The sequence below is a fragment of the Myxine glutinosa genome, chromosome 3 (genome assembly GCF_964187855.1).
Source record: "Myxine glutinosa chromosome 3, kmMyxGlut1.1, whole genome shotgun sequence".
Classification (NCBI taxonomy): Eukaryota; Metazoa; Chordata; class Myxini; order Myxiniformes; family Myxinidae; genus Myxine; species Myxine glutinosa.
In genome coordinates this window covers 121213907-121238369 of record NC_136263.1, presented here as the reverse complement: position 1 = coordinate 121238369, position 24463 = coordinate 121213907, and the positions used below count along the sequence as shown (strand labels likewise).

The window sequence follows — 24463 nt, the reverse complement described above, 5'->3', positions numbered from 1 at the left end:
TAAATGTCAAGTGTCATAGCAAAGAGTATGAATACTTATGTCAATGTGATATTTCAGTTTTTTTCATTATAATAAATTTGCAAAACTTTCTAAAATCCTGTTTTCTCTGTCATGGGATATTGAGTGTAGATTGATGAGGGAAAAAATGAATTTAAACGATTGCAGCATAAGGCTGCAACATAACAAAATGTGAAAAAGTGAAGGGGTCTGAATACTTTCTGAATGCACTGTATATATATATATATAATTATATATATATATATATATATATATATAATTATATATATATATATATATATAATTATATATATATATATATATATATATATATAATTATATATATATATATCAGTCACTTTGCGATTTCATACCATCAGTGGTGAACCGCCATTAAGGTATCCCATCCAGCTATGCTGTACCTTAATGGGAGCGATAAGTGCCATCTGCCACATGGCACATTACCTCTGGTATCCACTCATTATATGGAATATATATATATATATATATATATATATATATATATATATATATATATATGTATATATAAAATTGTATATATAAAATTATATATATATATATAATTATAAATATATATATATACATATATAAAATTGGCTATATATACAGACTTGGCATTTAATATGGAATATTTTTTTTGTGGGGGTGAACTTACTTTTCAAGATGTCTTAGAACCAAAAGTTCATTGGAATTATGTTGAAATTATTCTAGATTTTCTTTAAGTGACCTTTAAAAGAAACAAAAACCACACTTGACATTTCGAAACAAATTAATTGATCCTTGAAAGTGATGTAAACTTATATCGAACTCAATTCATGGACAGTACTGTGTTAAACTTCTGTACGTTTTCCAGAAGTATCTCTTTATTTTGCACATTAGCCAAAAATTTTTTAACAAAAACAAAAGTTAAATTACGACTGGGATTACGGACAGTAAAATTACAGTTCAGTACTTCGTGTAACCCCCACGAGCATTCAGGAGAACACGTACACGTTGAGGCATCCTGTTCACGAGATTTGCCAAGGTTTGGACAGGAATCACTTGCCATGCTGATGCAGTGACAATAGCCTGCTGCAATTCACGTACAGAGGTCGGCTGCTGGTCCAAGTGGTCGATTTGACGCGTTAATTCTGCCCACAAGTTCTCTATCGGATTCATATCCGGGGACATGGCAGGCCACTCCATATGCTCTACACCACGGTCAGCAAGAAAGTGTTGGATCATGCGAGCACGATGAGGCCGTGCATTGTCATCTTGGAAGACAAAGTTTCCTCGAAAGGCTGCGCGAGCAAATGGAAGCAATGTTTCTTCCAGAATGGCCCTGTACTTGAACCGGTTCAGCTTTCCATTCAGAACAACCAGGTCAGTTTTGCCCTCTGCATGAAAAGCAGCCCAAACGGTCACCCCACCATCTCCAGCTTGGACTCTTGGCACTATACAATCTTTGCTGTAGGCTTCATGCACTTGTCTGTGCACTCGGACGTGGCCATCTTGACGATAGACCAGAAATCTAGACTCGTCACTGAAGATCACGTGATTCCAGTGTCCTGGCTGCCATTGACGGTGCTCTCTGGCCCACTGCAATCGGCGCTGGCGGTGTTGTCTGGTCAGGCGTGGCTTTCTCAGGGGACGCCTGGCATGATAGCCTGCTTGAACCAGTCGTTGGGGACTAGCCTTCTGGATACAGGCACATTTGTCAGTTGCTGCCACTCAGCCCTAAGCCGATTAGCTGACTTGGTACGGCCATTGCGGACTAACCGGTGCAGCTGGCGATCATCCCTCCTTGTGGTTCTGCGGGGTTGTCCTGGCCTCGGTATTGGAGTAGGGACACCCCTCTGAGCATTTCGTTTCAGGATCTTTGACACCTGACCTTGAGTGATGCCATACTGCCGAGCAATAGCACGCTGTTTCATGCCGTAATTTCGTAAAGCCACCACTCCATGACAAACATCATTGTCGAGTTGACGGACCATCTCCAGAGGAAGCGGCAATAACTTCTGGAGACGTGCAGCAGTTGTTTTCCACTAATACAGAACGCAACAACCCTTGTATACCCGACTGTGAAGCCAATCATCAAATGCACCTGTCCGTACATTTTGCCACGCCACCTGTGATATAATCCTGTTGTTGACTTCTTGCTGCGACAGACAATCAGTGACATGGTTCTTTTAACAAATAAATCACCAAAGTGTAAAAGAAACTCACCAGATTGATATACTGAGTTAAGAAAGTAAACCCAAGTCAAGGAAAAAAAAATATTCCATATTAAATGCCAAGTCTGTATATACATATTGTGGCGTAACCGTGGTTAACACCACAGTTACGGATGACCGATTTGCGAGACTTTAACTCCCGAGGCGAACACTCAATGGCGGACTCAAGTTCAACACCAACGCGCGGAATGGCGGGCCGCAGCGAAGGCTCCGCAACCTTATCTATTAAAATCAAACACCCAGGAAAACTGCGTTCAGATATTATGTACAAAAAGTAATATAAGGGTTTATTAGGAAAAGTAAAGCCAGTGAAAAAGCCCGCCGGTAAATCTAATAATTCTAATAAACCTAAATCGGGACGTCCCCACACGACTGACAGCAAACACAAACGAGGGAGATTAATCACGAAAATAACACGTCCCGTCGTTCAAAATATACGCGGAGATCGGGCTTATCTGTCTTTGTCGTCTTGTATTGTTGGTGTCCAGCACCGCTCCTTCCGGCCCGATCGCACACCACGAGGCCCCTCGCTCCAAGCACCACGCGTCCGACGCAGGCCAGCGGCTCCACTTGACCAGGGACAGGAAGGACTCCTTTCAACTCCACTCGACTCGACGCGGGAGTGCTGGCAGCCAAGTGCCAACGAACTGCTCAGTGCCAACTGGGTGTGCTCTCGTGTGTCTCCTGCGACTCCCTACAACCCGAACTGCACTCTAACTGCGACTGGAATGGCGTGTCCTCTCCAACTCTCCACCACCGCTCAACTCTCTGGTGCCTGCCTGCGTCTGCCACGAAATGGCGTCCGACCGTCGCCTATATTGGTGGCCGATGACGTCACATTGCGCACTCCTCAGCCAATCAAAGCCTCCCGCGACTCCTGACATCTCCCCCGTTACGCGACCCTGCGGTCCTGGCATAACACGTGCCGGCCAGGTTTGTAGGCCTTTGGAGGTGTACACGGTGGCGGCCAATTGTGGTGGTGTTTTTGACCTGGTTTCCTGTCAATTTAATACGAAGTCCTTGTCAGGGAAAGGGGATTATTTAATGTTGCGCTAAGGACCTAACTAATGTTTATGTGGTTTGCAGTGCCATAATGGACAAAGGTTTGACTACCAGGTGAGACTCACAGGGGCGTTACCTTTAATCCCTCACTATTTAACACTCGAATCTCCAGGTAGATCCACACTCATACATCTTACCCCGACAACCGCCTGAACATCAAGAACTTATTACATGTAGAGTCCCTGTCACGACAGCCGAATACCTACCTATTCAGATCTACCTAGCTCTAGATGTTGCATTACCAAATTCATAACACAGCCCCCCCCCTGGAACCGTAGCTCCTGCAAGGTTCACCGCAGGGCTACCATTCCAGCCTTAACACTTACTGTCACACACTTAATTAACCTATGAAATAAATCAGGAAGGGCTGTGGGAAGTGAGTCGGACTACCTACCTACACTTCCTTAACATGCTGAACCCCTTAACCATCATGCAAGTATGTACATCTTCTTCGTTGTTCCTGTGGAGGGAGGAAACAACAACACACAACACTAACTTAACCACAAAACTTAACCATCTTTCCAAAACTCAAAACTCTAACCTTTGTACATACCCCGGTCTACAGACCGCGTCCCCCGGTGGATGCCACAAGACACAACCTTACCTGCGGGGCCATCCCCAATGCATCCCACTAAATTTCCACGGGCCCTGTCCAGATGTTACAGGTGAGTGACACGGCTCGGTGGATTTCGCCCACATTCATGCAACACAGACCCCTTAACCACTCATTCTCATTCCATAGGTCATCAAGGCATTTCAAAAATCAACAAAGCACTTATTCCCAATACACCCCCTGCAGGACCATGGCATTGATGTCATTCACGTGTGTGTGCATTCCTCAACTAGGCAGCGGGGAGGTACCGCACAAAAGATGGTGGGGGCGCATCAGGCTGTGGTGCCCGCAGTCCCAAAAACAAGTCAACCGACTTACAAATTCATTGCCCCCCCCCCCCCTTTACCTCTTGGCCCCGTGACAGCCCAACAGCCCCTTTCCGCCGTTACCTCGCCGGTGAGGGTCTCCACACACACCAGGCTCCTTTGCCTCCTGCTTTCACGCAGCAACACGGGTCACCGGGGGACTTCCTCACCCCGCGGCGCCCAACCAGACCCTCCACCGACGAGCTCTAATTTCCAGTTACCACCGGCTGCCAGGGGTAATTGCCGCAGAGGGGGGGCCCGCAGGCATCGCTCCTCAGAGCTTGCTCTGTACCTGCGGACACACACACCTTCCCCACCCACAAGACCCCAAAACACACTTCCTCCCCCACTGCCATTCAATTCTCCACACAACTCAGCACAATTCAGTACAATTCCATAGATGGTGTAAAAGGTGTTACAAGGCTTGCCATGGCCTGCTACATGTGAAATTCCCCCAGTTCACATTTAAACCATCACATCTTCCCAAAAGCACATTTCCAAAAGCACAATTATCACCCCTCATTATCTCCAATAATCATCACTCACTCTCCAGGTTCCACTCTCACGACCACATCAAAACACCTAACCACAATACAAAAACATACGCCACCCACAAGACACTGTGGCTCCCACTCCATCCCCTCACCGGCCATGTCATCACTCGCTCTCACCTCCCAACTCCAAATTACATGTCCCCAATTTCCCAAAGCAAATCCTGAAGCCTGGGACAGTACTCCTCAAAACACTCACCTCAAGTGCAGGTAGTTGCAGGTTGGTCAGGTCCAAGAGCGTCATCCACCCTTCACAATCCCAAAATTTCACATTGGGCCTACCAAATACTTCCAAATTTCTCTTTTGTCCCCACTACACTGGCAGGTATGTGGATCCGCATCCAACGGTGATCATCACTACACAACTACCTGTGGCCACGACAGCTCTGCACCTCTACCGTGCAAGGGTCACCGGGACAAGGTGAGCAGTCAAAACGCCAACATGGCCCATGAGTGTCCATAAGGTTGCGACCCACCATCCATCCTTCGGCCCCCCTGCGAGGAACACAGCTGCAGCAGCCCCAGCTGGCCAATGTGGTGAGCACTTGCTGCCACAACACACACTACCGCACACACAACCTCGGCCCTGGGGGGCACGGTCGCAGTGCGTGGCATCCCTACAGCCACGTCCCCTGCACCTCCCCATCATCCCCCAGTCCGACTACAGAACTGCAGCCCCCCCCAGTGCTCACCCACACTTGACCACACCAAGGTCCAGTCAACAGCCATGCTCCACCAGGAGACCCACCCAGAAGACATGGTCCACACACCTCGGACACGCACGGCACCACGTTGACCCTCAGGCTACACAACTACATCCCCATCATCCCGCGTCCCAAATATCAGCACAGTTGCCCCCGCAACCAGTTGAAAGCTGTGTCTTGCTACCCTATTAATTTAATCACAGCCTCCAACACTTTGGTCTACACACCTGGATCAATAATGGCGTCACTATACAGTGTCCACCATGGCATTTCACAATCCACCCTTAAATTTGCATCTAACCCACAGATTACCCATGCCAACCATTTGTCACATTTCACTCACCTCACCAAAGAAGGATGCTTTGCCATACACATGCCAGCCGAGCATGGCCCATATGCTCGGCTCGTCGTTACACATCTCCCGATTCACATCCCCATGGCTCTCTTCCCAACCCGAGAGTCCATAAATCACAACGGAGCATCTGTGGAAGGTCGCTCACACCATCACGTTCCACAGATGCCCCAATGGTTGTCCGGCAGGCTATCTCCATCCCTGTCCATTCGGTTTGACCCGCGTCCATCGACCAACACGGCATGGCAGGTCATCACATGCCAGTTGTCCCAAAGTCTCAGGGAGAGGGTGTCAGGTCGCATGCCCGGGTGGTCACCACATCAGTCCCAAGCTGGCCATCTGCGGTGCCACCACCAAAGCGCGACCCACAACACCTCCCCCCAGTGGTCCTCAATATTTGCCATCCCAGGCTTGAGAAACCACCTCGGACCTCCCTGGAGGTCTTAACCCCCACCAGGGTCCGGTGACCCTGCCGGCCCGAGCCACCAGCTCGGACGGCGCCCCGACGGACAAGGGACGCCACACTCCACCAGACCCCCCGTGGGACCCAGGTCGTACCTCGACACCCAAGGCTGGACCCCACGTCCAAATCTCGCCATCACAGCCCCCCAGCTGGCTGGCATACCCAAATTTTGAAAGGGGCAGCTTTTGCCCGAGGCCATCACCCATGACCTCTCCATGTCCAAATCCCGCAGCCCGGGGACCAATCCCAACCATGGCTGCTCCAAATCAAGTTCCCATTGTAATTTTATTTTAAATTTTATTTTACAAATTTTCATTCCCATTGCCAAACCGCAGCTGCAGGGAACAACCTCTACCACCGGTTGTTCTGCCCCTCCCTGCAGTTGATCCAAATTCCCTACAGGGACCAAATCTCCAGAAGCTCTATCTCCCGATCCTCCAAGATCCAAATCCAGCCCGGAGCCAACACACTCCCCCAACTGGTTGTCCAATTTTGGAGCCTCTGTTTCCAAATAGCAGTGTACAGTGAGCGTCCCCTCGGTCATTCCAACCACCTCCTTGGACCAACTCACCTCTTCCCCCAGACTCCTTTGGGCCTGAACAAGCTCTACCTCCATGGGACTGTCACAGGTCTCCAGCCGCTGGATCAAATCATCCTCATTACAAATCATTCCTGGCCCCGCCAGGCTTTGATCAATATCCCCAATAAATACCCGGTCCGGCTCTATCGCATGGACCCCCAAAAACTCTACCCCCTCTTGCTCTGCACCACCGCCCTGGTGCTGCACAATTCCAAATTCATCCCCCGGTTGGGGTGTTGTGACATCCACACGGTCCCGATAGCCTTCCAGGTCTCCATTTGCTTTATCAATTCGAGCATTTGTGGCACCAATCTGACCCTCCAACTTTTCCCCCATTTGGACAGCCTGCGTCACACCCTCCTCTATTTTCGACATTAATTCCTCCCGTTTCAATTCAATTTCCACCCCTATGGCTTTTTCCATCTCCCCCATTTGAGTTTCTACTTTACCCTCAAATTTCCCCAGTCTGTCCGTAATTTGGTTTTGCACTCTCCCTTCTATGCCATCAATTCGTTCCCCCAGCTGCTGTGCCATTTCCCCAATTTTTCCTTCCAATTGTTCATTCCTTTCCTTTATTTCATTCCTCCATTCCTTCCCCTGGGACTCCATTTTATTTTCCAACCCACTTTTCATTTCTCCCATTTGTTCCTCCAATCGATCACTCATTCCCTTCATTCCTTCCCTACATTCCTTCCCCTGGGACTCCATTTTATTTTCCATCCCACTTTTCATTTCTCCCATTTGTTCCTCCAATCGCTCACCCTGAGCATCCATCCGGTTCCCCAATCGCTCACTCTGAGCCCTCATGTCTTTTATTAAATTTACTATGGTCTGGAGATCTATCGGGGCCGTCCCAACGGCGGGGAAAGTTCCAACGCTATCCTCCTTATCCCCCATTTCCGGCTCACTCCCGACGCTGACGGAGGCCTCGCTGCGCACCTCCATTTCGTCGACCTCCGACATCCGCCTTTCGGAAGGTTGTTTCCCGCGCGCGTATTTATTTTAATACCAAAAACACAATTTAAATTTGACGAAGACGCGATATCGCGCTCCGTATGCCCAATTGATTATTAAATTTCTCCGCCTCGACTATAAAAATTTTGCGTTCGAACGTCGGGCGCAATGTACGCCCGACCGTGTCGATGTCTCCCCGCGGACAAAAAAATTTGTCCGACCGTGTCGATGTCTCGCCGCGGACAAAAAATTTGTCCGACGGGTTCAAATCCTACACTCCTGACACCACTTGTGGCGTAACCGTGGTTAACACCACAGTTACGGATGACCGATTTGCGAGACTTTAACTCCCGAGGCGAACACTCAATGGCGGACTCAAGTTCAACACCAACGCGCGGAATGGCGGGCCGCAGCGAAGGCTCCGCAACCTTATCTATTAAAATCAAACACCCAGGAAAACTGCGTTCAGATATTATGTACAAAAAGTAATATAAGGGTTTATTAGGAAAAGTAAAGCCAGTGAAAAAGCCCGCCGGTAAATCTAATAATTCTAATAAACCTAAATCGGGACGTCCCCACACGACTGACAGCAAACACAAACGAGGGAGATTAATCACGAAAATAACACGTCCCGTCGTTCAAAATATACGCGGAGATCGGGCTTATCTGTCTTTGTCGTCTTGTATTGTTGGTGTCCAGCACCGCTCCTTCCGGCCCGATCGCACACCACGAGGCCCCTCGCTCCAAGCACCACGCGTCCGACGCAGGCCAGCGGCTCCACTTGACCAGGGACAGGAAGGACTCCTTTCAACTCCACTCGACTCGACGCGGGAGTGCTGGCAGCCAAGTGCCAACGAACTGCTCAGTGCCAACTGGGTGTGCTCTCGTGTGTCTCCTGCGACTCCCTACAACCCGAACTGCACTCGAACTGCGACTGGAATGGCGTGTCCTCTCCAACTCTCCACCACCGCTCAACTCTCTGGTGCCTGCCTGCGTCTGCCACGAAATGGCGTCCGACCGTCGCCTATATTGGTGGCCGATGACGTCACATTGCGCACTCCTCAGCCAATCAAAGCCTCCCGCGACTCCTGACATCTCCCCCGTTACGCGACCCTGCGGTCCTGGCATAACACGTGCCGGCCAGGTTTGTAGGCCTTTGGAGGTGTACACGGTGGCGGCCAATTGTGGTGGTGTTTTTGACCTGGTTTCCTGTCAATTTAATACGAAGTCCTTGTCAGGGAAAGGGGATTATTTAATGTTGCGCTAAGGACCTAACTAATGTTTATGTGGTTTGCAGTGCCATAATGGACAAAGGTTTGACTACCAGGTGAGACTCACAGGGGCGTTACCTTTAATCCCTCACTATTTAACACTCGAATCTCCAGGTAGATCCACACTCATACATCTTACCCCGACAACCGCCTGAACATCAAGAACTTATTACATGTAGAGTCCCTGTCACGACAGCCGAATACCTACCTATTCAGATCTACCTAGCTCTAGATGTTGCATTACCAAATTCATAACAATATACTAGCTGAGGTACCCGGCTACGCCCGGGTTGAATAAGAATAATACAAATATATGATGAAAAGAACATGTATATTTTAGAGCAATATCACAGTACATTTCCTACATGACGTTTTGTCAATTTTCAATTTCTCAAAACCTCTTGGTATACAACATTTCTGGTTTTCTTACTTGGTGCCAAGACATAAAGATTGCTTGGTTTTCCAACCCTCGAGCAGCCCACGTACAGCTGGCCATGGGAAGTACCCGGCATTGCCGGGCGGGGAAGAGAGGGGAGGAGGAAGGGGAGGGGAGGGGAATGGAGGGGGAGGGGAGGAGAGGGTGGGGAGGGGAGAAGAGGGGGGGAGGGGAGAAGAGGGGGGGAGGGGAGAAGAGGAGGGAGGGGGAGGAGGAGAGGGGAGAAGAGGAGGGAGGGGGAGGAGGAGAAAGGAGGGGGAGGGGAGAGGGGAGGGGGTGGTGGAGGTGAGGGGGGGAGGGGGGAGTGGAGGGGAGCGGAGGGAGGGGGCGGGGGGTTAGGGGGAGGGGAGTGAGAGGGGGGAGGGGAGTGGAGGGGGGAACGGCTAGCTTGGCAAGCGATAGCAGGCTTTTTACTTTTATTTTTACCTCAATGAGGGCTATATATATAGTCCGTGCTTGAAGCCTTCAAGTTCAACATAATGTTTTTTTATGAAAAATAATGCAGATGTATAACAATCCACCAATGCAAGTTCAGAAATGAATGCAGATCCTTTACTTTGCGATACAAACGCAATTCCCGCCATTTCCACTCACGATCGAGGCCTCCACAGTGACCGCGCCTCTTCTTCCTCCTACAACTTCGTCTCACTTCTTTCACTCAAAATGCACGAAATTCTGCCGCATGAAATTATGTAGAGGCCTCGTCGGGGGGGGGGGGGGGGTATAAGGTAGATAAGGAAGGCGTTGTAACAGAAGAATCAAAATAAAAGTGGAATAACATAAGGAAATGGGAGCTATTCTGGACCCACAGCCAAACCCGACAAACCATTGCAATACACCCCGAACGTCTAGCGCCGCCATAAACTACACCATGGAATTGCAGCTGGCGCGGTTTTTTTAAACCATTGATATTAAAATAAAATGTAGCCTAAAACCACCGGGATTTTATGCTGATTCCGAATGTGTCGAAAACTTTTCTCCGATGTGTAGCTCTTGAGTTATAAGCGGACATCCAGACAGACACACACACACACACAGACACTCCTCCTTTATATATATATATATATATATATATATATATATATATACACGCGTGCGTGTGCACACACGCGCGCACACGCACACACACACGCGCGCACACACACACACACACACACACACACACACACACACACACACACACACACACACACACACACACACACACACACACACACACACACACACACACACACACACACACACACACACACACACACACACACACACGTCTGGAACCGTAGGGCAAAATAATAGTCGAGGGCTTTCGGGATATTTTCGTGCACATCAGTCTAAAAGCACCAAATTTGGCCCAGATGTAGCTCAGGGCATGTTCTAATGATTTGGCGAGAGCGCCCGAGCCGGCGACCCCGGGGTCACCATGGTGGCCAAATCCAATATGGCCGCCGCCCGATCAAGGTTTCGGCTATAACTTTTGATCCGGATGAGCTACAAATACAAACGTGGTGACTATTTTATGTTTTTTGACCATTAGAAACACGTTGGAATGCTTATTTTTACGATTGGGTGTGTCTGGACCCCTAATTTGCATATTTCCAAGATGGCGACTACCCGAAAATGAGTTTTACCATAACTTGTGTCTCTTTTGCCAAACTTGGTGTCTATTTTATGCTTTTTGAGCATTAGAATCCCGTTAAATCCAGCTGTTTGCAGTAGTGCTTGTGTACAAGTCATGAAGATGGACAATCACAACGTATACAACTACTCTTTCCTGCCTCACATAAGTCATCAGAACCACTTTTTTGAGAAGTCATATTTTCATAATAGTCATTAAAGACACAATCAAGATGGCATTGCTCTCCCTTTGCTCATAATAATGCATTTGTATCATTTCAATTGATAGGAGACATCCTGAAAATAAGGGTAGACCCTCTCGTTTTACTTCTGTCTACAACTACTATTTCATGTCTCACGTAAGTCACGTGTATTATGTTCATATATATTTAATACGAATGTCACTTCAATTCAATGTATTTTGATGTATTTGAGTCTATCGATAGTTAAAATATATATCAACAGCTAACGTGAGCTAAGCCAGCAAAATGAAACAAATATAATCAGGTATTTTCAGGTTTCTTCATCTCAATTTCACCAAGTAACTTTTCCTATCAGGTCCTGTGAGGAGCCGATCTTGCTGTAACTGGTTATTGGTGCTGACAGAACCAAAGGAGTGATTGCTTGAAAGGGAACCGTTGCAAGAAGCTCAGTGAACAATATGGCCTCTACCTCTGGTAGTACTAGTAGCACCATCATCAATTGGGACTTATGCTGTCTCTGCCAATTAGATGCTGGTGAACCCTTGCAAAAACCTAGAAATGAAGGACTTGTATCACTAGAAAGGGATCTCAAAGATTTCATTGCTATTGCCAATGTTCTCCCTTCTTGTGTTAATGTTACAATTGATCAGTTGAATGATGGTTCAGGTATTGTAGCAACGCTTAAATCACATAATGCTACGTATCACAAACTCTGTAGAAGCTACTGTAGTAGTTTTCGTGTCAAAAGGGCTCGAAAGCATGATGTTGGGTCCTCCTTAGTAGTTAGTCATAAAAAGCTTCGATCATGTCAACCCAAAGCCTGTGGTATTCATTGTGTCATATGTGAGGGGGAGGATACGGATGACCTTCACAAGGCAGTAACAGATAATGTCGATTCCAATCTGAAATGCTGGGCAGAATCCAGTAAAAATTTTCAGCTTCTTGGTAGATTAGTTTCACAAGCTTCCAATGTGCACGCAGCAGATATGTACTACCATGCCAAATGTCATCTCAAGTTGCGGTATGCAGCACAACAGCAAGCGTCTCGTGACACTGCAAAGGTGTCAGAAGAAGGGGAAGCGTCTACCAGTGAGTGGGGGGACAACCTTTGACCCTCTAACTATTGCGCAAATTGTTGTGCTAGTTGAGGATTCAAATAACTCCTTCACAATCTCGTATTTGCGGCAACTCTAGTTGTGCTAGTTGTGCTAGTGGCTGGATCACTCGCAAGTGTTCATGAAGTTGGTATGGCCCTACATTCAGCTTACGTAGAGCAGCAACTTGACACGGTCACCAAGCCTGTTTCAGATACGATCCCACGGACAAATACCTTGACGTTTGCCAATCGACCTGACCCAAAAGCCAAACACAAAAAGAAGAATGGCGTTCACAAGCAAAACATGACTCTCGTCACCCAACTATTCCTTTCCCTTCAATCCCGGCCCGATGCACACATGGCAGAATTCTTCAGGTTTGAAAATCAGAGGGAGTCACCCAGCATTTCCAACCAAGGGCTTTTACGCAGTGGAAAAAAGGCGGACGTTCTTGAATGCGGCAAAAACCCACGTAGCAGCAGCCAGGGATGCCACTGTAGTTGTGCTCGATGGAGCAGTAATGGTCCAAATGGTCCGGCCAATTACTGCAAAAACATTCCAGGACTATGTAAACACCAATATTGCTGGGTTTGTAAGGTCGCACATGAGCCGTGAATCTGTCGAGCGCTTGGACATCGTGTTCGATACGTATCCAGAGGAAAACCTCAAAGCACAAACTGACCAACGCCGAGGAACGGGGTCAAGAACTAAAATAGGAGATGGCAGAACTCCTATTCCAAAGTGTAACTGGAACAGCGACTTCCTGAAGAATGAAGAGAACAAAAAAGAACTATTTGGACTTATCAGCGATGAGCTCACCAAGCATGACATGCAGGGTAAACTTCTCCTTTCTACCAAGAAGGATGTTGTACTCTCCAACAGACCTGAATATGACATATCTGCGCTTCAGCCTTGTAACCATCCTGAAGCAGACACGAGAATGATTCTGCACTTGGCACATGCTTGGGCCAATGGCCATAAAAAGGCATTTGTCCGTACGGTCGACAGTGATGTTGTATTAGTATTACTTGCCATCCGCTTCTTCGACACATTAGGCCTCACAGAGCTCTGGATCGGCTTCACATGCGGAAAGAACTACCGGGACATTCCTGTTCACGAGATCCGCAATGCTCCTGGTCCCCAAAAGTCACTGGCTTTACCTCTCTTCCACTCGCTAACAGGATGTGACACTACATCAGCCTTTCTGGGCCATGGGAAAATGAGTGCATGGGCAGCTTGGGAGGCAACACCGGATCTCACAGAAACCCCGGTCGCCCTCACCTTGGAGCCTGAACAGATCAACTCAGATGTCCATGTCCAAAGACTGCAGAATATGGTCATCATCATGTACAGCAAGAGCTGTGGCTCCAGCCGAGTAGATGAAGCCAGACATCGGCTTTTCTCAAACGGTACCAAGTCCCTCGAGAACCTGCCTCCCACCCAAGCTGCACTGATTCAGCATGTCAAAAGGGTACTGCTGCAGGCCAGCTTCTACTGGAATCAGGCAACCTCCGTCCAGCAAAATATCCCAGAGTTCAGTATGTGGGGCTGGTACTGGGACTCCATGACCAAGACTTGGGAACCTTACTGGACCCATCTTGCAGATGCCAGTAAAGCCTGCGCCATCCTCCTCCGCTGTGGCTGCAAAAAGTCATGTAGTGGGCGCTGCAAATGCTGTAAAGCTGGAGTCCGTTGCACCTCAATATGTGGATGCGAGGGAGCCTGTACCAACAATGAGGGTCGAGACGACGATATTTGAGTAATCTGGTTGCGTGATTAGGATAAAACAAAAATCCACTCGTCACCCCAACAGCTACTATCCAAAAACAGTCGCCCTGGTAAATCAAAAGGACTGAGAACATATACCTGAGAACTTATACCCCCCCCCCCCCCACCCCCCCAATGGACATAATTACTACTCACTTGTACATATATTGATGCACGTACTGGTTGTTAACTGTATCAATAGGAATGGGTTCTACTCTTCTATTTGTAGAATTGTTTCAATAAAAATGACATATGTAAGATACATAGGTTGATTGTTTTCACCAGTTTAATCTTAACTCGTCCCTACAACTCTACACTCAATCTGGGTGAAAATGTACGTTAAATTTATTTTTCGGGATAGCGGCCATATTGGTAATATGCAAATTAGTGCTTTAGATAGATTCAATCATATCAATCTGAGTACTCCAATGTGTTTGTAATGCTCAAAAAGCATAAAATAGACACCATGTTTGCCAAGAGTCACGAGTTATGGTAAAACTCAATTTTGGGTAGTCGCTATCTTGGAAATATGCAAAGTAGGGGTCCAGACAAACCCAATCGTAAAGATAAGCATTCCAACGTGTTTCATATATATATGCTACAAACAGCACACTCACTTTTGCAACAAGGAGACATCTCCTTAATGGCCCAGGTTATTCCTCCCTTCGGAGTTTGGCAGGCAGGGAGGGGCAGAGAAGGGGAAGTGGACAATACTGGGCCAAGTAATTTTTGAAACTGGCTGGCCAGGCCTGATGTTCAAGTTTGGCAGTAAATTGTAATTGGTTCAGTGCCTGCGATAACAAGCCTATTCTCCACGAAAGACACCATGGGGTATTTAAGGTGCACCAACGCCGCCAGTGCTGGCAAACGGGTCAATCCGGCTTAACGTCCACCCGAGGGAGGACGGCGTACACACGGGTGTATCTCCCTGCCTCTGAAACACCAGGATGACAGTTTGCAGCTGGGCTGAGATTCAAACTCAGCGACGAGTGTGCAGACCTTAAAGCCATCCTGCCAGCACACAAAGCATTATAAAGAAAGATAAACAAACAAACTTTCATATACGGCACAGAGCTTTTAACAACAGTCATCTAAACATTTTAAGATTGGTATTAAATTTATGCAATTATGACATGTTCAACTATCGCAAGAGCAATGTGTCCAGTTAAGGCTCGCTTGGCCACGATGACACGAGACGGAATCGGAAACACATTTGTTTTTCGATCTCAAAGCACCATCTCTTGCTTTAATTAGTCATCACAACGCCTTTTTTTTAAGTCATCATTTTGTGCATGCAGCTGTTGATCATGAAACCCCCAACTTTGTCAAAGGTTAAAACTTAAGACATCCAGTTTTGCCCCTAATTTACAAGTTTTTGAATCAAGCGAAACCATAGCAACACGGTGGGACCACTCAAATGCAAATGCCCGACGGATGACGATTCAAACAGCAGAATTTGACAAAGCACAGTTGTTCGGACGGCTAGACGGGCTTCGCACTTCTACACAGACGACTTCAGTACTCGACCATTCAATGTATTACCTCCTCCACCAAAGGTGGATGGAGGTTATGGTTTCACCCCTGTCTGTCCGTTTGTGAACAAAATAACTCAAAAAGTTGTGAACGGATTCGGACGAAATTTGACAGAAATGTAGCGTGTGTGACAAGGACGAAATGATTATATTTTGGTGAAGATCAGGATTCGCATCCGGACGAAATTTGGCAGAGAAGTAGCGTGTGTGACAAGGATGAAATGATTAGATTTTGGTGAAGATACGGATTCGGATCCGGCTAGTAGAATTATTAAGTGATTCTTCACCATTGAGAGATCAGGCCAAAAACGATACATAGCACGATATCTCAAAAAGTTGTGGATGGATTTGGACGAAACTTGGTGGGCCAGTTGTGTGTCTGACGACGACGATTCGATTCGATTCTGGTAAAGATCTGAATATGGATTCGGATATGAGAGTTATTTAATTTTTTAAAAGTGATTCTTCACCGTTGTGAGATGGGGCCAAAAACGATACATAGCAGGATATCTCAAAAAGTTGTGGATGGATTTGGACGAAACTTGTTGGACAGGTTGGGTGTCTCACAAGGACAATTCGATTTTGGTGAAGATCCGGATCCAGCTCGTATAATTTTTTAAGTGATTCTTAACCATTGAATGATATGGCCAAAAAGGTGGAGGTATGCTCTCTACTGAGTGTCGTACTCGTTTATTTATTTATTTGACTCGTCCACGCCAAACTCGCCACGATGCTGTCTATATGGTCGATTGCTCATTCGAGATAACTGCGGACGAAAGTGTTTGTCACCGGTTCGTTATCGGACAAACAGAACGAACAGATCTTCACAAGAGATCGTCCAACTGTGCTGTTGGAAAAGGTTGCTTTGGCAAAGCATATCGTGATCAGTCTCTAATATTAATAAAGCGGCATGCATCGCTAAGGCAACTATTGCTTAGCAACTCGACAGACGGCAAAAGCAAGTCGACAAAAGGAAGTTCAAGTATTCACAAAGTCAACCGCGACTGGAGAATCACACGGCAACGGTCGGGAAATCGAACGTAACCCCGAGGAGGTTTAACTGGTTCCAACACAACGGGAGTAGGCCTGACCGACCGTGTGCACGCATAATGTGAAGCCGTAGCTACGGACAAGACAAAGGGTGGACAAACGAGGAGGGGTGAGCACCGGGGCACAAGCGGCATCCGGAGGAGGAGAAACGACGGATGCGGAACACAACACGACGGGGAGACGAGGCGGGCCACGGACGCCTCTCGGATAGTTTACCAACGGGCGGCGGCACACCCCACCCCGTGTACACGCAGACGGCATCCCGTACTGTCCGAAACCGTCTCGTCCGGTCTCTGATGAACCCTGCGCGGAAAAACCGGAAACCCAGGTACCCGATGCTTACGCTGGGCTGCGGGCGCGGCCAGGAGGCCAAACGCCCGGGCCCGGAGAGACAGCGATGCTGCGCGAAAAACGGGCTCGACTTGAACAACGAGATGGGATGGGAGTGAAGAAAGGAGGGAGGAAAGGAGGTGGAGGGAGCGAGAGAGGAGGGGGTGTGGAAAGGGAGGAGAAGGGAAGATAGTGGAAACGATGCTCACAGCATGGACAGAAAGAAAGAAAAATAAATAAATAAATAAAATAAATAAATAAATAATGGTGGCGAGTGGTATTGTGGAAAACTCATTTTAAAGAATTGTTAAAGAAAAAAGGGATTTTTAATCAGTAAAACCAATGTTAAACATTTCCTAATTATGTATTTTACCGGTACTTTAAAAAATGAAAAAAAAATGGACATTTTCCCAAGAACTAGGTCAACAACAGTGCGTGGTAGCTGAGGCATCAGGCTGGGAATGTTATCAACGGGGAAAAGTACAAAGGAGGAGGAGGGGAGATGGGAGGAAGGGAGAGGGGATGAAGAGAGGGGAGGGGGAGGAAGAGAGGGGAGGGGGGAGGAAGAGAGGGGAGGGGGGAGGAAGAGAGGGGAGGGGGGAGGAAGAGAGGGGAGGGGGGAGGAAGAGAGGGGAGGGGGGAGGAAGAGAGGGGAGGGGTGAGGGGAGGGGTGAGGGGAGGAAGGGAGGGGTGAGGGTAGGAAGGGAGGGGTGAGGGTAGGAAGGGAGGGGAGAGGGGAGGAAGGGAGGGGAGGAAGGGAGGGGAGGAAGGGAGGGGAGGAAGGGAGGGGAGAGGGGAGGAAGGGAGGGGAGAGGGGAGGAAGGGAGGGGAGAGGGGAGGAAGGGAGGGGAGAGGGAGGAAGGGAGGGGAGAGGGGAGGAAGGGAGGGGAGAGGGGAGGAAGGGAGGGGAGAGGGGAGGAAGGGAGGGGGGAGGGGAGGAAGGGAGGGGAGAGGGGAGGAAGGGAGGGGAGAGGGGAGGAAGGGAGGGGAGGAAAGGGAGGGGAGGAAGGGAGGGGAGAGGGGAGGAAGGGAGGGGAGAGGAAGGGAGGGGAGAGGGGAGGAAGGGAGGGGAGAGGGGAGGAAGGGAGGGGAGAGGGGAGGAAGGGAGGGGAGAGGGGAGGAAGGGAGGGGGGAGGGGAGAGGTGAGGAAGGGAGGGGGGAGGGGAGAGGGGAGGAGGGGAGGAAGGGAGGGGAGAGGGGAGGAAGGGAGGGGAGAGGGGAGGAAGGGAGGGGAGGAAGGGAGGGGAGAGGGGAGGAAGGGAGGGGAGAGGGGAGGAGGGGAGAGGGGAGGAGGGGAGAGGGGAGGAAGGGAGGGGAGAGGGGAGAGGGGAGGAAGGGAGGGGAGAGGGGAGGAATAGAGGGGAGGGGAGAGGGGAGGAAGGGAGGGGAGGAAGGGAGGGGAGAGGGGAGGAAGGGAGGGGAGGGGGGAGGAAGGGAGGGGAGGGGGGAGGAAGGGAGGGGAGGGGGGAGGAAGGGAGTGGAGGGGGGGGAGGAAGGGAGGGGAGGGGGGGGGAGGAAGGGAGGGGAGAGGGGAGGAGGGGAGGGGAGAGGGGAGGAGGGGAGGGGAGGGGAGGGGAGGGAGGAGGGGAGGGAGGAGGGGAGGGGGGAGAAAGGGAGGGGAGAGGGGAGGAAGGGAGGGGAGAGGAGAGGAAGGGAGGGGAGAGGAGAGGAAGGGAGAGGAGAGGAAGGGAGGGGAGAGGAAGGGAGGGGAGAGGAAGGGAGGGAGAGGAGAGGAAGGGAGGGGAGAGGAGAGGAAGGGAGAGGAAGGGAGGGGAGAGGAGAGGAGGAGGGAGGGAGAGGGGAGGAAGGGAGGGGAGGAAGGAAGGGAGGGAGGGGAGACGGGAGGGAGGGGAGACGGGAGGGAGGGGAGATGGGAGGGAGGGGAGACGGAGGGGGAGTGAGGGGAGATGGGGCGAGGGAGGGGAGACGGAGGAAAGAGAGAGACGGAGGGAGGAGAGAGACGGAGGGAGGAGAGAGACGGAGGGAGGAGAGAGACGGAGGGAGGAGAGAGACGGAGGGAGGAGAGAGACGGAGGGAGGAGAGAGACGGAGGGAGGAGAGAGACGGAGGGAGGAGAGAGACGGAGGGAGGAGAGAGACGGAGGGAGGAGAGAGACGGAGGGAGGAGAGAGACGGAGGGAGGAGAGAGACGGAGGGAGGAGAGAGACGGAGGGAGGAGAGACAGAGCGAGGAGAGAGAGCGAGGAGAGACAGAGCGAGGAGAGACAGAGCGAGGAGAGACAGAGCGAGGAGAGACAGAGCGAGGAGAGACAGAGCGAGGAGAGACAGAGCGAGGAGAGACAGAGCGAGGAGAGACAGAGCGAGGAGAGACAGAGCGAGGAGAGACAGAGCGAGGAGAGACAGAGGGAGGCGAGACAGAGGGAGGAGAGACAGAGGGAGGAGAGACAGAGGGAGGAGAAAGACAGAGGGAGGAGAGTCAGAGGGAGGAGAGACGGAGGGAGGTGAGACGGAGGGAGAGACGGAGGGAGAGGTAGGGAGGAGAGACGGAGGTAGGGAGGAGGGACGACAGAGGGGGGAGGGAGAAGGAGGAGGAGGGAGGGGAGATGGGGGAGGAGGGAGGGGAGATGGAGGAGGAGGGAGGGGAGATGGAGGAGGAGGGAGGGGAGATGGAGGAGGAGGGAGGGGAGATGGAGGAGGAGGGAGGGGAGATGGAGGAGGAGGGAGGGGAGATGGAGGCGGGAGAGGAGATGGAGGAGGAGGGAGAGGAGATGGAGGAGGAGGGAGGGGAGATGGAGGAGGGTAGGAGGAGAGGTTGTTAGGGTTAGGAGAGAGGAAGAAAGGGAGAAAGAGGGAAGGAGGGGAGACAGGGGAGAAGGGAGGGGAGAAGAGAGGAGGAGGAGAGAAGGTGAGGTGAGGGGAGAAGGGGAAGGCGAGAGGGGAAGGAGAGAGGGAAAGGAGAGAGGGGAAGGAGAGGGGGGAAGGAGAGGGGGGAAGGAGAGGGGGGAAGGAGAGGGGGAAGGAGAGAAGGAGACATGGGGGAGGAGAGAAGGGGGAAAGAGGGAGAAGGAGAGAGGGAGAAAAGAGAAAGGAGAGAGGGAGAAAAGAGAAAGGAGAGAGGGAGGAAGAGAGGAGGAGGAGAAGAGAGGGAGAGAAGGGAGTGGAGACGCTCACGCTCCCGACGAGGGGAAGAGGAGAGGGAGAGAAGTGAGGGGGGGCATAGAGGAGTGACGGGAGGAGAGTGATGGGAGGGGGGAGGGAGAGGAGAGGAGGGAGCTGTGGGAGCAGAATGGGAGGGACGGCATGGACTTGTGGGAAGGGCTGTGCAGCGGGGACTGTTGGAGGGGGAAGAGCTGCAAAGCGGGAACTGTAAGATGGAGTCATGTACAGTGGGAACTGGTAGTGGGAAGAGGTGGGCAGTAGGGGCTTTAGTTAGGAGATGTAGCAGTGGGGGCTGTATGGGGAAGAGGTGGGGTTGAGGTTGTAGGGAGCAGAGGGGGATAGGGGGAGGAACAGTAGGGACTGGAAGGGGGAGAGGTGCATAGCGGGGATTGGAGGAGAAGAGGTGGACGGTGGCTGGAGAAGTGAGGTTGGCAGTAGGGGCTGAAGGAGTAGGCAGGGGTAGTGGGGGTTATAGGAGGGAGGAAGGGAGTCGCCGCAGGGAGCCGTGTCCGGAGTGCGTGGGGACAGCGGAACTGGAGTGGGGAGGGGGGGAGGAGGGTAGCAAGGGCTGGAGGGGAGGAAGGTGCAGCTCGGGCTGGATTAGAGGGGTTGGAAGGAGGAACAGCGGGAGCTGGAGTGTGGGAGAGGTGCAGTTGGATCTGGAGGGGGAGGAAGCCACAGCAGGATCTGGAAGGTCAGCAGGGTTTGGAGTGGGAGGGAGAAACAGTGGAAACTTGAGTGGGGAGGGAGGGGAAGCCGTGCCTGGAGTGGGGAGGGAGGCGCAGCGGGGAGGCGAGGAGCATCGGGGAGGTGAAAAGGGGAGGAGCATGTGGAGAGGCGATGAGAGGTGCAAGAGCCAGGGTCGGCAAGAAAAGTATGGGCGGAGTCACGATGGGTTGAGGTGTAAGTGAACGCACGACCTTCTAAGTCGGAGGGACAAAATGGCGATTCAGCGTCGAGTATTCAGAAGTGGTGGAGTAGAGGGAATGGGTGAGTGGTGAGGAAATGACCTTTAGAAAGCTGACTGCAAGGGAATGTGATGGCTCTGCCTCCGGTGGGGGAATGAGTTAAATGGGGAAGTGAGCGCATCGTCTCCGGAAGAGGGAGGAGTAAAATGGAATGGTAGGAGTGCTTATGGAGCCTGTGGAAGGTCAAGGGGTGAAGGTGAATTGCAGAATATGGCGATGATGAGATTGCACAGCTGTACCAAGCTTCCGGTTGGGCGGGGGAAGGGGGGGGGGAAGAGGGTTGGAGGATGAGACAGAGGGCTGAACAATTATGAAGCCCCTTCTAGAAAGTTCCAGTTCTTGCGGGAAGCAGAAGGCGATGTTCACCTTGGGTGGAGCCAACACCGCCTGGTGGGTGGATCCAACACCGCCTGGTGGGTGGATCCAACACCGCCCGGCTCGATTTTATTCTTCGAAAAAGATCGCAGATTGTGCGAACTGAATCTCCACGTAGAAGGTTGATTTATTTTATTATTATTATTATTTATTTATTTATTTATTTTCCGTTGGGTGGGGTGGATGAGAGGGTTAGGTAGGTCCAGGTGAATGGAAATAATTTTTCAAAGTTCAGGTGAACAGTATAAAACCGATGAATTTTGAACCTTTAGTTCTTTATGCAGCATGTTTATAAAACGTATACATGTACATGATGTAGGTAATGTTTCTAGATGGAATACTTGCTCTGAAGGCAGGTGAGGTCTCCCGTCTCCTTATAGGTAAATATAGGTTCACTCATACTCATACACGAGGGTTTGGGGTTTTTAACCATCGACAACTTACATTAAAACACATAAAAGGAAAAGCAAAAAAAAAAAAAACACGAGGATTATAGTTGTAAATTCCAATCTACAATTGCCGTTCATAAATCAATTGTTCCGAGTAGAGAGATACAAGTCGTCGAACGGACCTCGGGCGGGACAAGCGAGGCTCAGGACATCGACGGTGTCTGCTGCGGGCGCAGTCCGACGCAGCCCATTAGGTGCAGAAGAAGAAACGAGAATTCAAGGTGAGACGGTCGGGAGACACGTACCTGCCGGCAGCGCTCGCTACAGGGGCGTCGTTATACACAGCGATGTCGATGCGCTACCAGCATGGCATCCCCGGCGCTGCGCGCGCTCCCGCTCCCGACGAGTAGAGTGCTCGCGTCCGCTCTGCCCGGCGCTCCTTGCTGGGAGTGGCGCGCACAGCCACAAGGGAGGTGTTGCGAAGCTTTACGTACTTTCGCACCTGCCTATCACCACGGAATCAATAAATTTGTTTCCTTTTTTTCCTGCTATAATCGTTTTTTTTAACCACGACAAGTATTTCAATGGATCGGTCTCGTTTAATTTCTGCAGGGTCTTGCACGTCGCATCGAAGCTCACAGGTGCACGCCGCAATGAATAAGCTCGATGGAAAGTTACTTGGTTCTGCTTTATATTACCTGTTGGCCGTGTATTGGCGCAAATTCAAGGGGAGACGCTGTTCGCTTATTTTTGCAATCTCCTTTCGCAAGCACAGCTTCGATATATGACTATATACCGGTGCAAAGGTATCGCACTAATTTACCTGCGAGCTGTTTGGAGGGAGGGTCGAATCCTGATTTGATTATCAACGGTCGTAGCGGAGTGCTGGTGCTTCGCAGGGCAAGGTGTTGCATCACCGAGTGTGCTGATGGACGTTACGCTGCGTCTCACCTGCTTGCGTTAGATAGATGTTAAACATCCTATGGTGTCTTCAGCGAAGAGTAGGTGAGTTATTCGTCGCACCCTGGAACAAATTACTTTTTAAATCCCTCACAAATCGCTTTTTAGTCCAGGATCCACACCAAATTTTGAGAGAACCTGACATGGCATGTTATACTCTTTATTTGTGTTTTTTCTCTTAATTTGGACATTAAGGTCCGCTGAATGAGAGGTCTCCTCTGCCGGAAACCTGGCGAAAAAAAATTGTGGCCATTTTTGTATATTCACCCTTTATTTTTTGACCGCAAAATGTGAAAAATGTTTTTTCTTTCTTAAAATCCTCAGTGGGTTGTGTAGGGTCTTTCCCACACAATATACCTGGACGGCCCACCCAAGTAAAGTCTATAGCGGCCACCCAAGTAAAAAAGAAAAAGAAAAAAAAAAAGGTTTTAATAATAAATAAAAAAATTAAGCCATCCGTCCGAGAGAACGACACGACCCGCGACACCTGCGATTGATTAACTAGTCTAGCGGACAATCTCCCCTCGCTCTACCCCTCCCCCCTTCCCTACTGACAATTGTGCGCTCTGCAGAGATCAAAACACAGAGAGAGAGCGAGAGAGTGTCAAGAAAACAGGGCCAAGAGTTCACCATCATCACATGCGACCAAGCAATCTATGAAGTGGTTCTGGGTCTGCAAAAGAACAACCCCCAGAAGTATGCCAAACTTATCTTGCGCATGGGTGGCTTCCATATTGCTCAAAATTTCCTGGGAGAAATTGGGCATTTGATGCAGGCCACTGGAATCGAAGACATCATGGTAGAAGCTGATGTCTGTCTCCGTGGAACAGCAAACAAGATCATCAGTGGGAAAGACTACTATGCAATGCTGCGTGCCCACACTATGGTGCATGCAGCCATGTTCGCCCTACACTGGGAAGCATTTGCCAGATGGTTGATCATTGAAGAGAAGGACCTGGAGTGCATGTCTGTGCTTGCCATCAATGTCCAGCTACTCCTAGATGCCCTGTCAGAAAAGGATGTAGAGAAGGCATCTTCTGCATGTGCTGATGCAACCGACCAACTGAAAAAGCTGTCACGTTTGATGGCTGAGTTTGATGAAGTATGTACGTCACCTACCACAAAGCTATGGCTAATGTACATGGACATGGTGATGATTCTGAAACGGTTCATCCACGCTGAGCATGCAGACCTGTGGGAGGAACACCTGGCTGAAGTAGAAATGATGTTACCATACCTTGTAGCTGCTGGCCACTACAAGTATGTATCCTGCCTGCCCCACGACCTAGAAGCAATGAGAAGCCTACCTACACTGGCTCCGAACATCCATAGGGAATTCAAGGATGGGCAGTTCACTGTACGTCAAACAGAATGTCGTTTCAATGGTGTCTGGACAGACATGGCACTCGAGAAAACCTACAACCGTGATACCAAGACAAAACTCTTCACTGGCATCAGTCAGCAGCCAGTGGCCATGGAGAAATACTTGCGAGCTCTTCCAGTTCTGACAGCAGTGTCAGAGCAGACAAAGGCTATGGCACA

The 24463-nt window shown here is 50.0% G+C and overlaps 1 protein-coding gene across 6 annotated transcripts in view; it reads right to left on the bottom strand.

The window, feature by feature from the left end:
• Positions 1 to 22416, bottom strand: part of LOC137423244 (CUGBP Elav-like family member 2) — a 219334-nt gene extending 196918 nt beyond the window's left edge. The window contains exons 1-2 of one of the 6 annotated variants that reach the window (XM_078774508.1): positions 17126 to 17144; positions 14818 to 15211 (exon numbers count right to left, since the gene is read on the bottom strand). The gene's annotated coding sequence lies outside the window, so the exon portion shown is untranslated. Of the gene's footprint in view, positions 1 to 14817; positions 15212 to 17125; positions 17266 to 22143; positions 22179 to 22266 lie in introns of those variants that run through there. The other 5 variants (XM_078774507.1, XM_078774514.1, XM_078774510.1 and 2 more) reach the window with 5 other exon arrangements.
• Between the last annotated feature and the right edge of the window lie 2047 nt (positions 22417 to 24463).